This window comes from Apus apus, chromosome 2 (assembly GCF_020740795.1).
Source record: "Apus apus isolate bApuApu2 chromosome 2, bApuApu2.pri.cur, whole genome shotgun sequence".
NCBI lineage: Eukaryota > Metazoa > Chordata > Aves > Apodiformes > Apodidae > Apus > Apus apus.
The window spans coordinates 28,933,847-28,955,353 of NC_067283.1; positions in this window are offsets into that span (position 1 = coordinate 28,933,847).

A 21,507-nucleotide genomic window follows, 5' to 3' on the forward strand; every position below is an offset into this window, starting at 1 on the left:
AAAATAGTGGCATAGAAGAGAACTATAAATAAAACACTGGCATAGAGTAGATATGCCAAAAGTTATCCCTCAACTTGTTTCTTAGTATTAATTCCATAGTTAAAAGAAAACTCTGTTCCGTGCCATACTGGAAGGGATGGAGGAGGAACTGTTGCACATATCTCCAGACTGGCAAACACTAATAGTCACAATGGGAAAGTTACAAATGTGGTTGCTCTTAATGAGCTATCAATTGAGGCTTCCTTTTTCTCTTCCTTCACAGGGAGCTTACTGCTCATGAAAGATGCCAGAGCGATGCTGACCTCTTATTAAGAGGAGTTTTGGAAAAGGTTGTGTATTTGAACCAGAGATTAAGCACCATAAACAAAGTATGAGGTATTGGTCTTCTATCCTAATTTTCAAGACTGTGAGTGAAGGCTTGTGTTTGACCTGTGATTATAATAATTTATATTTGGTCTGGTGAAGTACACTTCAGGGCAAATGCATCCTGGAAATAATGTCTTTTCTATTTTAAAAAAGGAAGGAGAAAATTAGATTTAGAAAGGTAAATATGAAATACGAAACTTTTTTTATTTCTCTAATTTAATGAGAGTCTTAAAATAAAAAAATATTGCAGCTGCCAAGCCACAGCACAACAAACTTAGTGAAGCAAGGTTGATTTTAGAGAACTGGAGAAACAAGGAGGGAAAGAAGAGAATCCTGGATACTCTAAAGGCAAATTTCAGCGAGGATGGAGATGACTGTTATTAAATTAATATGAATATTCTTATTTGGATAGAGGATGGTAATGACCAAGGTAAAAAGGGACAGCATAAATTGACCATCTGTATTTAATAAACAGATTTTTTTTCCATTTCCAAAGTATACTGCTATGAGTAGGAATTTTTCCACACCGATGTAATTAGTATCAGCACAAGAAACCTGTCTCCTCTTTATTTATAAGGAAGAACAAAAAGCAGCAATAATGACAAAGTTAAGAGCACGGTTTCAAAGCAGCCCTTTGCTCTATGAGGAGGCAAGTTGCTGCCCATCAGCAGAATACTGTTTTTAAGCAGGAAAGGTCTCTGCTCCCACTGATTAATGCAGAAGGTTGCCCCGTGACTTCAGTGCTGGCTTCAGGGTAGACTGAGGAAGGCTTGAAACTACTGCCTTTCACAGAGGCAAGTTCTTGACTTGCAGGTAAGAAGCAACTCCTGTTATCAGTGAATTCAAAATATCTGGGTAACAAGGGTCTAGGCTTTGCAGTAGGACAAGTATCTGCATTCAGAACTTGGTGGGAGCTTCTTTGAGGCAATGTGTTACCTTTGAGGAGAAAAATAAACCCCTAAAACTCAGATAGGAACTGCCAGCTCCTGCTTCACTGTCAGCTCAGCTGAGCTGCTGCCTCTCACAGAAGTATCTTAGTGTGCTCAGACCTTGAAAATCTCCTGCTGGGTCAAGCAAGGGCAAGATTTTGCCACACGGAAAATTTAGGTATATAGTCTCATAGTTTCTATTAAATTAGGATGTTAGAGGAGCTGGTATGTGGATATAGCTGCTGCCACTTTGCAGGATCTTTTAACTGTGAAGGGCATTGATCATGACCTTCTCACTCCTGCTAAGGTCAGGAATTCATGGAGCATATCTGCCTTTTGTGAGGAAGCTGCCATCTTTTGCAGGGAAGGATCCCCAGTCATGAGGAGCTGGTGTTGCAACAAGAGCTGGCAGCTCTGGAGAGTGGGTGGAAGAGCCTGTGTGTGGAAGAGGGTCTTAAACCCTTTTGTAATACTGACTCCTAACGAGTATACTCAGATACTCTTAATTTCTTCACCATTAACAATATTGGGAGGCTCAGAGTAAAAGGCTGTTGATATACCATACTGTCCCACATCAACTATTTCACCTACAAGCTCCAGCTGTCTACTCCACCAGAAAATCAAAGTCACAAGTCCAATATCCAGACTAACCTGTTTTGAAAGCAGAAAAGAAATTGTCTTCCACAGGGGGGCCATACACTCATGCTGAGGTAGTTTAGCCAACAGGGCAGAAGTGATGCCTGGTTTAGTACCAAAATAATTATTACTATTATTGTGAGATCTGTGAAGAGTTGTTATAACGATGCATGAGGGCATATCTACCATGAAGCACACAAGATTCCCACCCATGCTGTCACAGGAACTGGTGCAGGGGTACAGATTTAAGATACTTAAATGTAGATCTGTTGTACCATTTTTGCTCTCACTTCTGTTAGATCCTGTGGTACATCTGCCGTTATTATCAAAACCCCTAGACAGTTTAAAATGTTGCTTAGCCTCAGTGGAGTCTCCCCTTTTAGAATTCCAAGTAAAGTGCTCTCTTGGACCAGGTGGTGAGTTGTTAACAGGTGAATACTTGTCATCTTTGGCTGCCCCATGGCCAGCGTGGCAGATCAGAAGATAACCTGGACACCTCAATCACCCAAGGCCAGAGTGGCTTGGTTAAAATGTCATTAGCAGCTTGACCTAAGCAGCAAGGCTTTGCAAGAAGGAGCTGAGAGATGGGTATGTATAGCACTGCACTGGTACGCAACCTCAGCTAGTTGCCTTCAAATCTTCTATCCAAACCTCGATGGTGTCCAGTTAAAAAGATTGTTTCTGCATTTCATAGCACAATCTTCCTTGCATGGAGAGCACCTCTTTCATGTTATCCTGAATGGACTGTGTCATTTGAACATGATCAAATAATAGAGAACTTTTGGACTAAATTCGCTGGGCTTCTTAATATGACTCCACTCCCTGTTAACAACAAAGAACCTTCACTCTACCTCAAAAGCTAGGATAAAATCCAAGATTAGTAAATGTAATAGAAACATACCAACTCCTCTTTCCTCTGAGTGAGGTTTAGTGTTTAACAGTCAGTTGGCCTAATTTTTCTTGAAAAATCTTATTCTTTTTATCTATGTTTTAATGTGAAAGTTTTTCAAAGTAAGTTCTCTTCCACCCCAGTACAGAAATTTTTGGTCTTCCCTTTACTTTACAGGAGGGTGCCATGTAAGATGACAGGCTCCATTCTGCCAAGTTCTTTGGCTCTTATTCCACTATAGAAAACAGAGAGGCTGGGATAAAATCAAGTAATACAATGTGTTAAAACCCAGGGTCTAGTATAGCTTATGTGGCTTGGGTCAACTACAAAGTTTTCATGTGTGATAAAGCTTGATTTTTAATCTGTTTGTATTTTTATACACAGTGTTACATGTAGATATCCATGATTTAAAACATTATTGGCTTATCAATTTCTATTTGAAAGAGAACTTCTAAAGTATACGTAACCTTTCTTGTATGAAAGCTGCATATTATACTTAATGATCCAAATCCTAAATTCTCTGTGGGCCTTACTTATTTAAAGCTCCTACTGATCCCAGTGGAGCCTGAATTACTGGCTCATCAGTATTAGTAACTGCAATCCTAAACACTGTTTAAATAAACCATTACAAACTCCCTGAATAAGTTCACCATGTGAGCATATAAAGCTGATGGTTTGATGGACTGGGAAGTTCCAGCCTTTTCTGCAAATGATCCTTGGTGTCATAGTCACTGTAATATATGAGATAAGACCTTTTAAGAAGCTGGATAAACTCAATGCATCCAAAGTCATTGAACACCTGTTCCATTAATAACATGGAATTTGTCCTGTGTACAATTGTAGCAGTTTCCATCTGACAGTTCATCTGAGAGAATTGGGTCTAATAAGAAGGGCAGAGGGTCTCAGCTAATGAGCAAGTTGAGATTCTGTTTTATTAGGCTAGATAGAAACTACCCTGTCTTTTAGACTTAAAATAACACTGGACTTGCTTTCAAACATTTATTAATCATCAGTGTGTTAATCCTGCAGAACTATTCACCTGAAATTAGTGAAACTATTTGCAAGAATAAAAATGTACTATTGGGCCACACAAGTACAGTATATCCCCTGTGATATCATTAAGTCTTCCTCCACCTCTCAGCCCCTCTTCCTCAATGTGCTTGCTCATCATCAACCAGAGATAATAATATCAGTCTTGCTTAGCCCTTAGTCTGCAAGAAATGTACTAATCAAATTCTTGAGGAGTAGAAAAGTATCTTGGTTTGCTTTGTGTTTTATTTTTTTCTCACAAAAAGTTATATTCTTAGTAAACTCATGGCTCAACATACTTAACATGCTTAGGTATTTTTTTTTGGCCAAAAAATGTCAGTATTATTGAGTTTAGCAGTCTTCTTTCCAGAAAATATTAATGAAAATGTCTGTGAAGATTATTATTCTTATGGGAGAGCTAATAAATTCAGAGAGAAAAAAAATCTCCAGAAAAGACATTTTGCAGATTTCAGTAACCATGACAAAAATAAAAATAAATAAAAATAAATAATTAAAACTGCAGAAAAAAACCACACTATGAAGTAGTGACTAACTGAGTTTGGACACTGTTCTGAAACAATAGCATCCTGGAGCTGCTTGGTTGTCCTCTGTGTCGTTACTCGTTTCATAATGTATATTAGCCCTGAGAAAACTGCTAAAATCTCTCAGGCACTTATCTCCACTTGACCTTTCTGAAACACCATCATGAAAACAATAACTGTTGATGTGAGCACCCGATTTCTGTGCTAACAGCTTTCTGAATTGGTGATTTATTCTTACCATCAGGTACTTTGTTAGGGAGGTGGCTGAGGTATGGGATACTTGGGATGTTGTTGTAATAATTTGAAGTTCCTATTTTGAAGAAAATGTTATTTGAAGAAGCATTTTAGAGGGAAGGGTGGAAAGATGAAAATGGTCTGAAGCTGCACGCATGCAAGTGGTAGTCACTGACAGAGTGGTGATAGGCCCACTGTAATAAGACTCTAAAACTACAAGTTGAACTGAAGACACTGACAATGCAGTTAGAAAGACCTTTAGAGACATCTCTTTTATGAGTCAGGCCTAGGAGGATTGACATAGTGTTCAGTAGGTCACATGTAACTGCTTGCCTATTACTGAGCAACACCTAAACGTCTACTGATGGTGTTATTACAATGAGCTCTTCAGTTAAGGGGGCACGTGAGACATTACAGTTTTGGCACCCATAGCAGATGTTCTCTGTATGAAGTTACAGTAATATGATCTGTAATTCTTTCAAAAACTGGATGTAAACAAATACAGTATTTTTTTTTTTTTTTCAATAATTCTCATGTATTTGCAAGTACTATGCATAGCCCTGTGCAAAAATTAGCCATTTAACTGCATTATCTTCCATTGTCAGCTCAGATCCTCAAGGTATACTCCTTCAGGTGGACACATTTTGCCTTTAATCTAAGACCTACTGCATACTGAAAAGGTCTGGCTGGATAAATGATACAGGCATGGGTTCCTTAATACTGGTACAATTTCCATCTCCAGAAAGCATTATGTCTATACATACTGATAAAATACAGTGTACCACAAACACAGTGTAACTAATTAAAGTGCTTGCTAGATAAAAAAATGTTGTTATAGAATCAAATTAAAAGTTTTACGTGTTGGCCTAGCTTAAGAGAATTACTTGCTGCTTGCTTGACAATATTCACCATTAACAAATATTGTGTTAAGTTGGTCTGTTAAAGGTAGGCAGAGTGGCACCAACTCCTGTATTCCTTGCATGGCACATTCTGAAGACTAGCCCACCTTACAAATATGTATTCAGGCCACATGGATATAACTAACGTAGTGAAAAAAAATGGTTTTATTTTCTATTGCACAGCTCAAATTCTTTCCTGCTCAATGTACAAGTGAAGAAATCCTCTTTATGGCTGGAAAGTACAAGCAGTACAAATTCTGTTTTCACTTAATTTATTAAGTAACTCTGGTTTTACAGTGTAAGGCACTATTATTCCAGCATGTGTTAATAAAGCTTATTCTTTTGCTACTCTATACAAAGAACTACGTATTTTTCATCTTGTCATCTCTACAAAAGTGTAAGCTCATATAGAGTCTCCTTTCAGAAGCTGCTGCCTGGTACTTCTCTGACATCAACGGCAGCTTTGCTAAGGCAAAGTAAATGTCATAAAATGTTTTGTTCTACTGCAGACACTGGCAAATAATTGGCATCTGTTTTCTGTTGTCTAGCTGCCATGCTGTTTTCTGAAACAGAAGCTTCAATTTCTCATCTAATTCCTTGATTAATTCAGTCTCTTATGGGATTGAAAAACTTGTTAGGAAAAAAATGCAAAACATTCTGTTAAAGGAAACACAAAAAGTTTCATAGTGATTTCTGTGTAATTAATTGTTCAGAGTGGTTGACTTTTCTTAAAATAATACAAATAAAAACTCAAGAATGCTTATCTTGACAACTGGAAAATTCTTTAACTGAATAATATTGGCTTCTGTTTTTGTCTGGATATTCTAGATAAATTCCATTGGAATTCAGTTACTTTTGTCATCCATTTTACTATTTTATCAAACTACAGCATAAGATCTGTGTGTACAGTAGGTAGATTTTTTTAGGGTATCTAACTATTGGCTAAGAGGATATAAAATACTTATCAAAACATCTATTCAACTCCTTATTAGTAGGGCTTTAAAGCAGATAAAATAGCACTCTCACTTCAGGAATTCTTTTGGCTGAGCATTTGACATTAATACTCATTAACATGCTTTCAAATATATTGCCAGAGTGGTAATAAAATCAACACCTTCTAATTTTTATGTTGAAACTAAGCCAAAGTGCATTTGGTCTTGTCACTACATAGCAGTGTAGATGATAGTTAATGTATCAACATAAACACTGAATAAAGACATAATGTTTTTATTAAGACATTGCAATTTCTTCGTGAACTGATATTGTTCAACTACATAAGCAAAATGCATGGTGAAGGACTAATAGTCAGGCAAGAGGATAAGAGACAAGATCACCTTCTTTTTCATACTTAAATATTTTTATAGTTTGTCACCCTTACATGCCAATAAACACCCAGAAAGCTAATTCCAGTTTTATACTCACTGCTTGCCATTCAGCGAAGTCTCAATAGTCACGTATGTTTGTGAGCAATATTTGCATACAGGAATGCATAATCAGATACATTTTCTGTATTATTTCAGGTCAGACTAACATATGTACATTAAGAGTGGGCTCTACTCACAGCACATTCTGTTTCAGTAAAATTCAAATTCTACAGCCTTATAAATGAGTTGCAAATTTCATCACTGCTGTGAAATGAAGAAGATACTGTTTGAGATAATGTAAATCTCTGCTTATTTATAAGCAGTATCACTAAATATTTTGGAAATTAAAATGTATAGAAGTAGACAGATATGTGCTTCCAGAGCCCTGAATCTGCAAGACTATGTATCTGGGATAAGCTAAAATTTGTTGTGGGATCTTTGTCTTCTCCTGTGTGTTACATGGGAGACATTTGATAGGCAGCTGAATATAAGCCAGCAGTGTGCTCAGGTGGCCAAGAAGTCTAATGGCATCCTGGCCTGTTTTAGAGTGGCAAGCAGGACCAGGGAAGTGATCATCTCTCTGCACTCAGCATTGGTGAGGCCACACCTCGAATACTGTGTCCAGTTTTGGGCACCTCAATATAGGAAAGTCATTGAGGCTGAGAGGAGACCTCATTGCCCTCTACAACTACCTGAAACGAGATTCTAAAGAGGTAGGTGCTAGTCTCTTCTCACAAGTAACTGGTAATAGAACAAGAGGAAATGGCCTCAAGCTGTGCCAGTGGAGGTTTAGACTAGACATTAGGAAAAAGTTTTCCACTGAAAGAGTTGTCAGACATCGGATATGCTGCCCAGGGAGGTGGTTGGTTCACCGTCCCTGGATGTGTTTAAAAGTTGTCTAGATGTGGTGCTTGGGAATATGACTTAGTGCTGGACTTGGTAGAGTAGGTTAATGGTGGGACTCAATGATCTTGAAGGTCTTTTCCAACCTAAGTGATTCTATGATTCTATTATTTCTGTCTCTGTCCTATCCCATGGCCTGTCTGAATGTGTCTTTTTTACTGTCTAGTCCCTAACAGATTTAGAACCCAAGCCACTACAGATCTTTATCAGATACTTTACTGCAGTATCCCTATTTTGGTCTAGGACTGATAGGGAAATGACAAAAAAAAAAAAGCAGTTACTCCCTCAGTCAGGAAACGTTGATGCTAGCAGGAAAATGTGAAGTTGTTTTGTTTTGTAAGACCCTTATTAACTGCACGTTTATGAGACAAAATGGTGATGATTTCATTTACAGAATTGTGTATTGCTGTCATTGAAATAATGAGGTCTCACTGAATTAATGCTTTTTCTCTCCCAAACCTTGCTGGTTTGGTTTTGTCCAAGAAAAAATGGTTGAGACTGCATTTTAAGCATACAATTAGTTACCCAGCATCCTCAGATTCAGCTTTCTTCATCAGTTTCAGTTACTGTTTCTAGTTTTCCTCATTCTATGTTACTTCCTCCTACTTTAAAATTTCCATTACAAAATCATTATGCTCTGTGCCAAGTAAATTCTTAGAGAAATACTCTCTATAGTGGTTTCAGTTCTCATATCTGCAATGTTTCTAACTGATTTGATTTTCTAAGAAATTTTCCTGTTTGTTATTCTCGTTCAATATTAAGAAGAAAAAAACCTGTGTTATGAAGGAAGAAATATTTCTTACAAATTTTAATAGGATTTTTTTTTTAATGCCTTGCTGCTTCTGTTTGACACCTGAAGAAGATTTAGTCTTTAAAGCTTTTCTCTATATTTTTTTTTTCAACTTTACAAGCAGATCTAATAAAAACAATACCTAACGACCTTTTAGCCTTCATGGTTGCAGCAGCACTACCACTGTGTTAGTGGTATTCACTTTTCTACTGTGATTTATAGCAAACAGTTTCTGAACTCTTATCAAAGCATAAATATATTGTTACCATTCTCTCCATCATGGAAACAGTTACAACCAAATATCATTAAAAAGTTTACCCTATAGGAGAATCTTATTCTGAGTGAACACTCTGGCCAATTGAAATTTTCATTTTTTTTCTGAAGTGCAAATCATGCAAGGAAGCTGTTGCCATCCTGTGACTCAATAACCATTAAGCTGCAGTATACACTTAAGACATATAATGGCATAGCATAATTCAGTGGAAAGGCAGAAGCTTGAATTGTTCAGGTTTCTTCAGTTTATTGAAGTAGATCTGGTTCTAATAAATTCTGAGGTGTTGTCACCTGAATTTTGTTTTGTAAACAGCTTTAGGAGAGTTATTTTCATAATACAGAACCTAAAACTTCTTGAATTTTTTATGTTGGACTATTATTCAGATGCATACTGCAGTTTTTCTAGGATTCACTTTGTCCCACTGAAAATGTTATAGCCCTATATTATCTAAAAAATTATTTATATTAATTGCCCTAAAATTTCCAATTTGTAATTAACTTGATGGACCTGTTATATAACATGGTACATTATTATCTTAGAAGGTGCAGTTTATTCCTCCACCTTCACTCCTTTCTGGATGAAGTCTATGCCATCTAAATCTCTCATAAGACTTATGGCCACATTTCTTCCTCAGTAGTAGGTTTATCGAGACATTCATATGAAACAGTAAGTTTATCAGGATCAAAAAGTTACAATTTCCATGAGAAGAGCAAAACTTTGAGGAAATGTACCTTTAGTGTTTAAATAATTCAAGGCAAAGCCTTCTTGCTGATTTTAAGAAATTTGGAGATAAATAAATAAATCTGCGCTTTCACTACCCAAAATTAAGATGGACTGCTTTATTTTTTAGATTCATCCACTGCATTTTGGCTATTTTGACTTATTATTATGTCTACCATCTGAAATGACTGATCTCTGTCCCCAGGTAAATTGCTTCCTTTTCTGATGTCTGTCTTTTTCTTGTAGATCAGAGTACCAGTATGGCCATGCTCTTGAAAGGCAAGTACTGAATACACAGCTCATTTATCAAGGCAGAAGTGTTTAACTATGACCTTAAGCACATGCTGCTGCTTGTTAGTTTAACTGAAGCTACACAAACATGACAAAAGGTAACTGACCTTTATTCTATGCTCTAGGTATCTGTTTGATAATATCACTTTGTCCAGAGGTTTAACAAGTGTTTACTTTTTAACTAAGTCTCTGATTACATGATCCTCTTTTCCCTGACTCTCTTCCTTCATCACATGATACAGCTTTTTCTTAAGTCTCTGACATTTCAAGTGAGGGTCACTGTATTTATGCGGTGCCAAGAACTAGGAGCAGTTTTATGTGCTGAATGTGCTCTTCCCCATTGTTCTGCAAATTAGTCGACATGAAACCAAATAGTGATAATGTGTTGTTATGATTAAGGTTAATAAGCTACTGATTATCTCCATAGACTACAGTTCCAGACACATTATTTAAATGGATTGCTTTGTTGAACTAGTTGATAAAAGATCCGAATTCCCCCTTGTTGGGATAAAAGATAAGCCTTTTGAGGGATAGGGAAACATTACACAACAGGAACAGTTTACTCTGTCCAGTACATTACAGATTTATCTTGTGGTGACTCTAGCACACTACAGCTCCAGAAAACATTGTTTAATAAGAAAAAGATGCTCGCCAATGTTTCTGAGACCAAACCACAGGAAAAACTCACCCATATTAAGCCATCTATTATTGCCTTTCTGGGGCATGCAACAAATTTAAAAATTGTGGTGTTCAGTTAACTTTGCTTTCTAAACTTGATCAACATGCAAGGCCACTATTTTTATGCAATCTGGTTTATACCAACAGTGATCTAAGCATGAATGCAGTAGCTCAAGTCAAATTATCTTTCAGTAAACCCACTGAGGACAAGGCAGTTTATGAACTTTAAAAAACAAAACAAAACCAACAAGAAACCAAACATAATGTTAGCTTAGTCCTTGGCAAAATTACCAGCCTGTAAAAACACTTCCTGATCTTCAAAATTAACAGAAGTTTATAAAAGAAGAAATTAAAAAAACCACAAAAGAACAAACAAACAAACAAAAAACAACCCCCAAACCTATTTTTATAGGATACACAAATTCCAGATCAGAGATTATGGGTCCAATTTATTTATGTATGTATTTTTTAATGTTTTGTCCATTAGCTTTTTTACAAGTCATTTCAGGTAATTTTGACCAGAGTAACTTTCTTCTCTACCTTTGCAAGAGGGTAATTTCCTTTCAAAGTCAGTCAATTCTATACTTCTCCTAATGACAACTCTTCATGCTATATTTTCCACTAGTGCCAGAAAAAAATCAAACCAACCAAACAAAAACCAACAACCCAGCACAAAAAATTTTCTCTCACTTCTTAGCTAAGAGTTCTGAGTGCTACCAACTGGGTCATTACTGACAAGCTTGTTATTTTACACTTTATTACACTGGTTGATGCATACTCCAAAGAGGAGCAGCTGAACATTTTGTTAAGAAAGAGCACTTGTTCTGCTAAAAAAAATGAGGTGCATTGTGCAAAAGTGCTTTGACAATCAATTATTAAGAATCCAGAGATGACAACTTATATACATGTAGGTAAATCAATAACCTTTGGGCACTTAATCCCCAAGGATCACAACAGACAGTGGCAGAAAGGATCAAGGTCAGTGATAAAGAAGTTAAAATGATGGTGAAGATCAAATGCAATCTGGTCGAGCCCTAAGAAAGTGAAGCTTCCAGTGGTTTCATTAAGCTATGTAGTGTTCCATGTGATACCACATGAAAGAAAAAAAAAAAAAAAAAAAAAAAAAAAAAAAAAAAAAAAAAGAGGTAAAATCTCCAACTTCTTCTTTTGCATTTGCTTTGAAAAGTCTTTCTTGCTTCTGCTCACCTTTTTGTTACAAAACGTGTACCTGAATTACTAAGTTCTCAAATTCCAATTAATTTTTTTCAAGTGTCTCTTGCTTACCTTCTTCTTTCATAACTAATTCCACAAGACATTAATATGAAGTCATTCAAAAAACATGGAAAAACAAAAGCCTGATGCTTGTCTGCAAATATTGTACTATCTGACAAACTGTAAGACTGTTTTAAGCATACAAGAAAATGCAGGTTTCATGCCTGTATCACTGGGTGTTTGTGTGAGAGAAAAGTAATAAGTTAATTAGTTCTAGATTTGTGCATTTTGACAGATGGGGTGAAAATTTTCTTCTTGCTGAGTGAAACTGAAATAATGTATCTCACTGTTAGTAGCTGAATTAAAAGCTAAAATTCAAGAGCTGGTGCTGCATTTATTAAATTGTACATGTGTAAAATAGGCACTTCATTAAATAACAAGATACAACGTGTCTCAGCATCCCTCTACTTAGGCAATTTATTAAATCTACATATACCAATCTATATACAATATTTAACCAAGCAACCACCATGACCAGTGTAATCATCATTATTACAGTTAGGATCAAGACATATCCTTTCTAAAATAGCAATCCAAAACTCATAGTGGAAAATTAGGGCTACAAAATTCACAAGCTGATAAGAATTCTGGAAAATATATACTGGGTGTACACAAGCTGCATTTTTACTTGCAGTATTTTGAAAAACATAACCCATTACAATTCCACTGGCTAGATTAGGAGTCAAGTCAAGTCCTAAAATACATCTGACAGATATAAGCAAATGATCTGTCTTTTTCATTAAGATAATTCTCTCTGTTATTTCCTCTGGGAAATAAAAATACAAGTTATTTCAAAGAGCAAACCTGAAAACTTGTTCAAAACCTCAGATTAACACAGTAAACGAGAGAGAGATTCTGGCTCTTGTGTAATTTGGAAAATACAAAGAAACCACATTGTTTAAGAAGAGCCAAGAAGTGTGGTATCACTCCGACAAGCTAAAGACAATCTGTGTTGTGTATCCTATGCTGTTGTAGGTTTTGTGTCTTCTACCAAATCAGACAAGTCACATGTGTTCTGTGTGTGTAGGCCATTACATATAAAACTGTGAACTCTGAATCAGAATTTTCTTTGAATTGCTACAGTCTGGGAGAATAACTTGAAAAAATATCATTACACGCTTGCCTTTTTTTTGCACTTTGTTGTTTTTTTTTTTTTTTAACAGACAGCCATTATTAGTCACTGAAAAAGTTGGGTTATAGGACTACATGGCTCCGTTTGAGTTCTTGATTGACTACAGCCTGTTCTTGGGACTTCTCTTGTCACCTTAAACAGTACAAATTTGACTTAGAGGCACTGACTTCACTTTTTATTTGCATTGGCAGATTTTGGGTGTAGACGTGATGGGAATAGAAGGGTTTCCTGCTCTGCCAGCCCTCTTTCTGTAAGGAGTGGAAAGAGGATATAAAAACACAAGCCTACTGCTTGGGCACAGTAGGGTTATAAACTTCTCCTGAAGTATTTCAGACTTGCTCCCTGGAATAAAAAGGGAGAAGGGAAAGGTTGTCTTTCAGGAGTTATAATTCATGTTCCAGTCTGCTTATTGAATGGGGCGGCTCCTTGAAAGATTCATGGATTTTAAGGTCATTTATGATTGTCTTGCCTGGCTTGTGTGACTCAAACCATAGAATTTCAACCCTTCAGTGTTGCTTTCCAACACTTTCAGATTATGTATTGCCCCAAGTATGTATGTACTTAATGATTCTTCAGCAATAAAAGAAAACCCCAATGGCCATAAACACAGCAACTTTTCTGGTGCTGCAAAAGATCAGAGAGTACAGTGTTTTTTGTCAAGTTGTAAATCATTTGAGAGGAGAAATAAATACCTAAAAATACTTTGAATGCTCTTGATAAGCTTTCTTTGTGTAAATTGATGGTGATGAAGGGAAACAAAGCAGTCTGTCCTATTACCTCTCTTATTTGGGGGGAAACTATCCATTCCCCCATCTGTGCTGGCCCTTTGCAGACTTACAGCCACAGAAGTAAGCAAAGGGGCACAGAGAAGTAGAAGTGGCAGTATTATCATTGTAGAAGATGGATGTAGTGGCACTTCTAATTTATTTAGTATTCAGGATTTCGACTTTAATTAGGATTCTTTTGTCACATCATTCATCAAATGCACTTGAAAGAAATGGAAATTAACACCAAAGTTTCTGTTGCCTCAGGCATGCTTTTAGTACTTCTTTAGTACTTCTAGTTTTGGTTTATTGTTGTTCGGTTTAGTGAAATAGCTGTAACTAAATTTCAAAAGGGGTAGGGTGAATACATGCTCTTTAAAAGTGGTGTTTTGTGAAGTCCCTGTGGCTTCTAACACCCCTTTTATCAAAAAACAATTACTTTTCTTTCGCTCTTGTTTTTTTTCTGGTTTTGTTGGTTTTTTGATGACTGACTTCAGGGTTGTATGAATGTAATGAAACATAGTATACCAGCTTTCGCCCTAAGAAATCATTACTGAGCTAGCTAGCAGAGGAAGACTTTGAAATTCCTGGAGTGCTAGTAAGTCACAGACTATTACGATTGCACTTGTGTTTAGATGAAATAATGTAACTTATTTGCTGATGTCATTCCTGTTTTAAATGAAGCTCAGTATATTTACAATAATGCTCCTACATTATTCCTACATTATTTTTTATTCCAACTCCATGCTGGCTGTTGTAAAATTTACACTGTCCTGGCATAACAGCAGCTGTGTTGACAAATGGTGTTCCTCATATCCAGAACTTCCAGCTGATAGAGCAGAGGTCCAGTCAGACATTTGAATGAGAAGAATGTGAGCCAATATCACAGTCTGAGGCTATGCATCATATCAGCAAAGCTACAAAGGTCAACACAAAAATCATTATCTTCTGTCCAAAACTCATGCTTAATTTAAACCCAAAAGGTTTATTAAGCAAATATTTCTGAGAACTCTGAGATTAATGAAGCCTTGTTTGTGATGCTTGTGGAGATGAGTAGCAGAGTCTAAGCAAGTGCAAATTCTGACCATAGGTTTCCCTGCATTTTTGGAATTTGAAGATTTCTTCCCTCTGTATTCTCTGGTACCCAGTGAGATGTGTGATTTTTTGTAGCTTTTCCATAAGTAGTATCTCTTTCTCTGTCTCCCTCTTTGTTTTCTGGTTGCTGATTTTCAAAAAATCAATAGTGAATCTTCAAGAAACTTAGCCCTTTTTTGGATGTCTTCTCATATATACCTGGAAGTTAATTGGATGAAACATAAATATTTCTACATAGCCACTCCCATATAATTTTTCATAGTACATGATGCCAATAGGCAATGGTAATATTTTGAGGGTGTTTAAAACTTACTTTCCTACTACTACACCTTTTAAATCGATCTGGAATATCTCTCCAGCTTTTCTTCTGTGTTGCAGGAGCTAGAAATTGCACTTCAAAAAGGCAGACATTCTCTTAGAAAACATTTGATGCTGCAAGTTGGATGTATACTAAAAAGTTATATCACAAGCCTACAACAGAGCCAGTGCCTTGAAATCAGAGATAGGTTTCTGATCTACAAAACGACTTCATATTTTTCAAGGAAGCAATGCAATGCTAAATAAGAAACATTAGAGAAAACCAAAATTACCTATAAGCTCACCTGCCTCCTGGCTCAATCAACTAAACATTTAAAATAACATAAGTGAGAACAAGATCAAACTCCTCACAGGTTTTTAAGCAGCACCAAAAAGCAAGACACTTTGTACACCATCATTCAAAGATGAGAAACAAGCATGTTTCAGAACTGTTTCTTTGCACTGACTGATTTCTGCGGTACATTAACTCTGAACTATAATACAAGATTTCTAAGAACGCAAAATATATATAATACAAATAAAACAAATATAATGCAAATAAAAATAATGGAGTCTGTATGCTTGAGTGAATTCAGCTAGATTGTTTCAAATAACTGCTACATTGAAACACAAGTATATTGTTGAAATTATTATGGAGATCAATTTAGTCTTAAGGAAAACCCTGGCAGCAGAAATTGTAGCGGTGGCTAAAAGATCTCTTTTATAATAGGGCATCACAAAAGCAGGTTTTGTGGGTGCCTAAAGCCAGTTTTGAGTATAAATAAATTGTAGCTCTGAGAATATTTTCTATGCCTTGTACTTCAGAGCTGTCAGTCAGTATTTTTGATCATTAGCCATCTGTGATTATTTTAATTTTTGCCAGCAGGAGAAAGAACTCTTTTCCACCAGGGAGCTCTGTTATTACAATATAATTTATATGTAAAGAGCTCATTTCATTAGAGAAAACACAACAACAACAAAAAAACACCATAAAAAAGCAAAAAAAATCCCCCAAACAAAACAAAACAAAACAAAACCACAAAAAAAAAAAACCCAAAAAAACCAACAACAAACCACCAAAACTTTTAACATAAAGCTTGGATTTTTTAAAGTTTAAAGTAAATTTATAGCATTAAAATATTTATTTTTCTTTGTATTTCTTTTTGTATTTAATTCCTTGACATGGTCCATGTAAAAACAATTAACATCATACTGGTAGGTTAATAATGATTCTGTGTCTTTACCTCAGTTTTCATTTAGCATCCAGTGTGGAAGATTTAGAAACTGAGTCAATCATGAACCTGAAGTATTCAACTAGAGAAATTACTGTCTTTCAGTTGAAAAGTAATTTCACTTGAAACTACTGCACTTGAGACTCTAGATATGTCTCTGTGTCTTTACCACATGCTAGTTAAAATCCTTACAGGGTCATTTTAGATTTGCCTTCTGTCAGTCTGTTCAAAAAATGACTTTATAATGACCTTGTTTTTACTAGGAATTACTTGCTGAAATGACTATGTTGCAACTCCATGATTTACTAAAATGAAATTCTGCCCAGTGTTATAGTATAAAGGTCTATTTTTGTTGGCATTGTAAATGCTGGCATTATAAACTGAGTTAAATTGGTTCATGAGAATGGTAACATAAAATAAATTAGTTTATCATCTTTACTTAGCTAATTCTGACTGTTCTTTTTTTTCAAAGTACCCCTTATTGTCAATGCTGTCAAGTATCTCTTGCCACTATTTTTGTCCTCAGGTCTTGGAGATCTTTCAATTTGAAAGTATTCAGGTGAACTTAGGAATAAAATCCACATCAGTATGGTTGTGTACACACAATGCCTGTGTTCAATATCCTTAAAAGGCAGTGGAGTTCTGGGTTTGTGAAGAATAGTTCCCATGTTTTTATATGTGTACACAGAAGTCTTTTGTTTCATGTACCATAACTGTGGTATAGATAATGTCTGTATTTTTAGCTCTTCTCTCAGAGATTTGCAAAAGACAAGCTCTAAAAGCAATGAAAATTGAATACTGCAGTTGAATTGCCTTTTCTTGGTATAACTAAGCTTTGAGGCTGTAATTACATTAAGTTCTCAAAATAACTTACATTGTGTGTTTGACTTCTGAATTCGAATCACTTCTGTGATCTAACATATAAGGTCAGATGAATAGTCACTATCAATTGTACATATACTTCAGCACTCACAGAGCATTTCTGTTTTACCCTATCTCATCATATGGGTTTATGATATACACACATGTTGCATGTAACTACTCTTCCAAGATCTTTAATCAGTAGATGAGGTGAATTTTAGTAAGCAGTGTGAGAGTTAGTTATGACAGCTCTCTAATTAAAGAAAAAATAACATTGTGAGGACATGACATTTTTCTCTATAGTTCTGTTATGAGGCAAACAGCAAGAAGGAAAAAGATATCTTTAAATAGAAAGAAAATTTTGCTGTAATAATTAGTTGCTTGTACTAGCAATCACAATTGAACTCATTCCCAGGTGCCTTGGGTTTGCACATACATGTCACCTTATTATTGTACCAACTGACTCTTCACAAGGAGATTGCTAAGCAGTAGAAATTATGGAAAATATATCCTTTTCCCCCCTCCTCACTCTCTTTTTTGATGTCTAGTGAGAGATTTACTTTTTAGAATTTTAGTACAGTGCAATACAAGGTTCTCTCTTAATTTTATAAACATGTAGTAACTTATACTATTAGTGAAACTAAGCAAAGAGTAGGCAAAAGAGCTCTATTGAGAATCTGATGACCACCCTACAAAGAATGAAGAAGGTTGTCAGGAGACTGGTTGCCTCAGGTTAGCTCTTGTCCAGTCCCATGAAGTGACATCTTTCCTGGACCTCCAGCTCTTAGTCAGTTTTGTTCAGGAGAAACCAAATCCATTATGCGACTCACAGCAAGGTAAAGAGGAACAGCTGGGACATTGACTTAAGAAATGTATGGATGATCTAATACAAAAACATTAATACAGACACACCTGCAACTCCTCTAAGATCTCTGCTTCTTTGCCATACTCACTGCAATTGGCCAGTCAGTGTAGTGGTACAAGGATAGGAATAGGTCATGCACACTTAAATCACAAATATATAAACCACCTTCTTCTTAACAAATAGCCTAAAAAGTGACAATTAAAAGGTTTAATGAAGATAAATTTACCTAAGTATCTCTGAATGTAAGATTAGTTTTGGATAAAATAACTTATGAAAAGTCTAGTTGCTTGCAATGTATGTAGGATACAAACTAACAGAAGAATTGATCCGTACAAGGTTTTCTATGTTTTTAACAAAACTGCTTTCATAAACTATCCTGGTTCTGTTAAATAAAAATATCCTTGGGACAAGCTGAAAGTAATTCTCTTTTTACCTCTGTATTGCCAAATTTGATCTGATTTAATGAAATCTATATTTATCCTCATGCGGCTCCTGGAGCACTCACAAACTTTCATAATTCCATTTTATCAGGGTAAATATGCAAGTAAAAATCCTCACTTTTATCCACAGGTATTTAATGAATGGCAGGTGGCAAATAAAGCTCTTAGTGAATTGTTTTAATTGCATTGCTCTCCCATCTCTCAAAACTTGAGAAAGTTTTAGAAAACTGGAGAGGATGGATTTATTTGTTGCTTTCATCTTGTACCAACACTGCTTGCTTCCAGAAAAGACTCACTGATAGAATTTCACTGCCTTTCATGTATGGGTGATTTTTAAACTGGTACTACAAAAGGTATATTGTAGTGCAGCAGAGATATACATCACAACAAATATGGAAGCAAAGAGCTGAATTTGCTGCACCTACTCAAAAATATAAATAAGCTTTTAACCTGAGTCAGTTGACATGGAGTGCACAATAAAATAATGTTCTCCTGGGAATTAAATAGAAATTAAGGTTAGCAGGTTTAGCTGTAGTTACATTTTCTGCCATTGGTTCATTTCACAGAATTAGGTTAATACAGTGCTACAAGAAAATAATTAACTGGAAAGTTCTGTGTTCAGCTCAAATGCGTTTTTGACTTACATCATAGCTCTTAGTATTTTCCCTTCTGTGTGACGAACAGAGCACAGAAGATAACACATACCCTGTATTTATGAGTATTTGATTCCGGACTGGACATTCTTGAACAGAGTCAATATTCTTCAGTGAATGAAGCTGCTGAAGTTCCCTACACATAATCTTTGTGTATGGCTGCAGCAATTTAAAAAGCCCACTTAATTTCAAACTAATAATGTCTAATGTCTTTATTTTAAAAGCTTTTGACTGGAATATCTAGATTTGGTAAATTTATCTTGTGAAATATGATCTGTATTTCTGAGAACATATAAGAGTCTTTTGGTGTACAGCTATGGCAAGAAGCTTTATCCTGTTATGATCTCATACTGATGAAGTATCTCCATAGAGCCATAAAGAGTTAGTGTAGTCTGGAGATACAAGCAGATTAAGAATCAAAGGATGGTAATTGTGCACCATTCTTGTTTGATCTTCTTTGCAAAGTGAGGTGAGTGATACCTCCTTGTTTCTAAGAAAAAATGCAAAGCCTTAGGCAGTAAGATTAATTGTGATAAAGAATAATTAACGCAAAATACATCGATACAGTGATCAATTTTAAAAAGGTGAAACTGGAACTTCTCTTTGTTGTTCAGAATTAACTGAGGTCTGGGGCAGTTTAATTTTCTGAGTTTTAGTTGTCCGATATTGTACAGCATTAATTTCTGCAGCATGAATTTCTGCAGCATGCAGTTGGCATTATATGGCATTTCAGAGAGCTTGAGAGGGTGATCAAATGGCCTTTGCAAAGTGTGTGATCTGACACCAAGAAAAAAACCAAATAATCTGAGAATACTTTTTTTCTAAAATCAGGAATGAACCAGCATTTCAGGACCAAGTGAACACTTCAGGTTAGTCACCTCAACTTGGAGATTTTCCATGATGATAAGGATGGTGTCAGTTCCATTCTTCTATGTTTTCTTTCCCTCACCCTGGCTTTGCAGCTCTTCTTCCTGTCTCTTACTCTATTGAAGGTGTAACCATCAAGAGAAGTACCACATCTGAGTTTTTCTGAAGTGATGTTAATATTTTATACCATTGACTGAGATCTAACCATTACATTAGGTATGCTTTAGACTTCAAAATGAAATAAAAGTGCTTAGGAAAATACTTCTGTACAGCTTAGCTTGTCCACCCATTTGCCCCATATGTGGGTGTTAACTGTCAGGTACCTTAGGAAAGACCAGAGGCTCAGGCTCTGAGAGAGTTGGCTGGTGTGTAAAGAGACTGATTCGTGTTTATTTCTGTTTTTAATTAAAGGTATAATCCACTGAAGGTGGCGGTGTGCTCCTCCTGTTGTTCATTACCTGCTAGGACTTCAGAAGAGAAGGGTTCAGTATCCTGCTGTGCTACAGACTTCTTGAGCAAACAATCTGATGTTTTATTTCCTGATCTCTGAAAAAGGCATTTATTGACCTGTGTTCTAGGATTTTTTTTTTTCAGGTAAATATATGTAAATATTAATGGTCTTAAGAGGATTACATTTAAGGTATTTAATGTCTTTAGATAGAGACTGTAGCTTGTGTTCAAGTCTGATTTTACAAAGTTAATTTTGTTAGGAATTTTGTTTGACTAAGAATGAAAAAACGAGTTATTACTCTGAAGCTTAACAAGATACTTTTATTCCTACTTTATGGTGAAGTAGGACGTTTAGTTCCAAGGCCAGTAGCAACCAAGTATATTATTTAAAAAGGAAACAAAATACAGCCTGCTGGGTATTAATTTGCTTAAAGAAGTTCTTTGTATTTACAGTTGTAGAAAAAAAAAAATCCTTGTAAGGCACTCAGTAAATACAAAATTCCTGCTTAATGAAAGGAGGTACCAGAGTGATTACTCAAAGGCAAATGGAAACATGACATAATATAATATAACAGAGAAAATTCCTGCCGTTGTAGTTAAAGAGAAGAAACAGTCCCCTTCAAAAGGTAATTTAGAATTGCGGGACTGAAATCACCTTCAGGTAACACTCTTGAGACATTTGACTTCTGAATTTTGGTATCTCAATTTGGTATCTAAATTTAATTTGTCTGTTTTCTTCCCACCCCTGTTCTATTATTTCTTGAAAACTGCATCCAGTATGACATAATTCCATTAGCTGTGATTCCTTTGTGTCTGCAAAATCTTCATGCTTTTTTCCTTCCAGTTTGTTACTCATAGTTTCATTAATGAGACACTATGAAATAATTTCACAGAGGTGTACTCTGAAATGCACAGGGTACTGAAGAGCAGAATTATCTGCATTTTTCCAGGATCACACAGAATTACCTTAGTTGGAAAAGACCTTACAGATCATTAAGCCCAACCATCAAAAACCATTTTATGGCATTGTAGGAA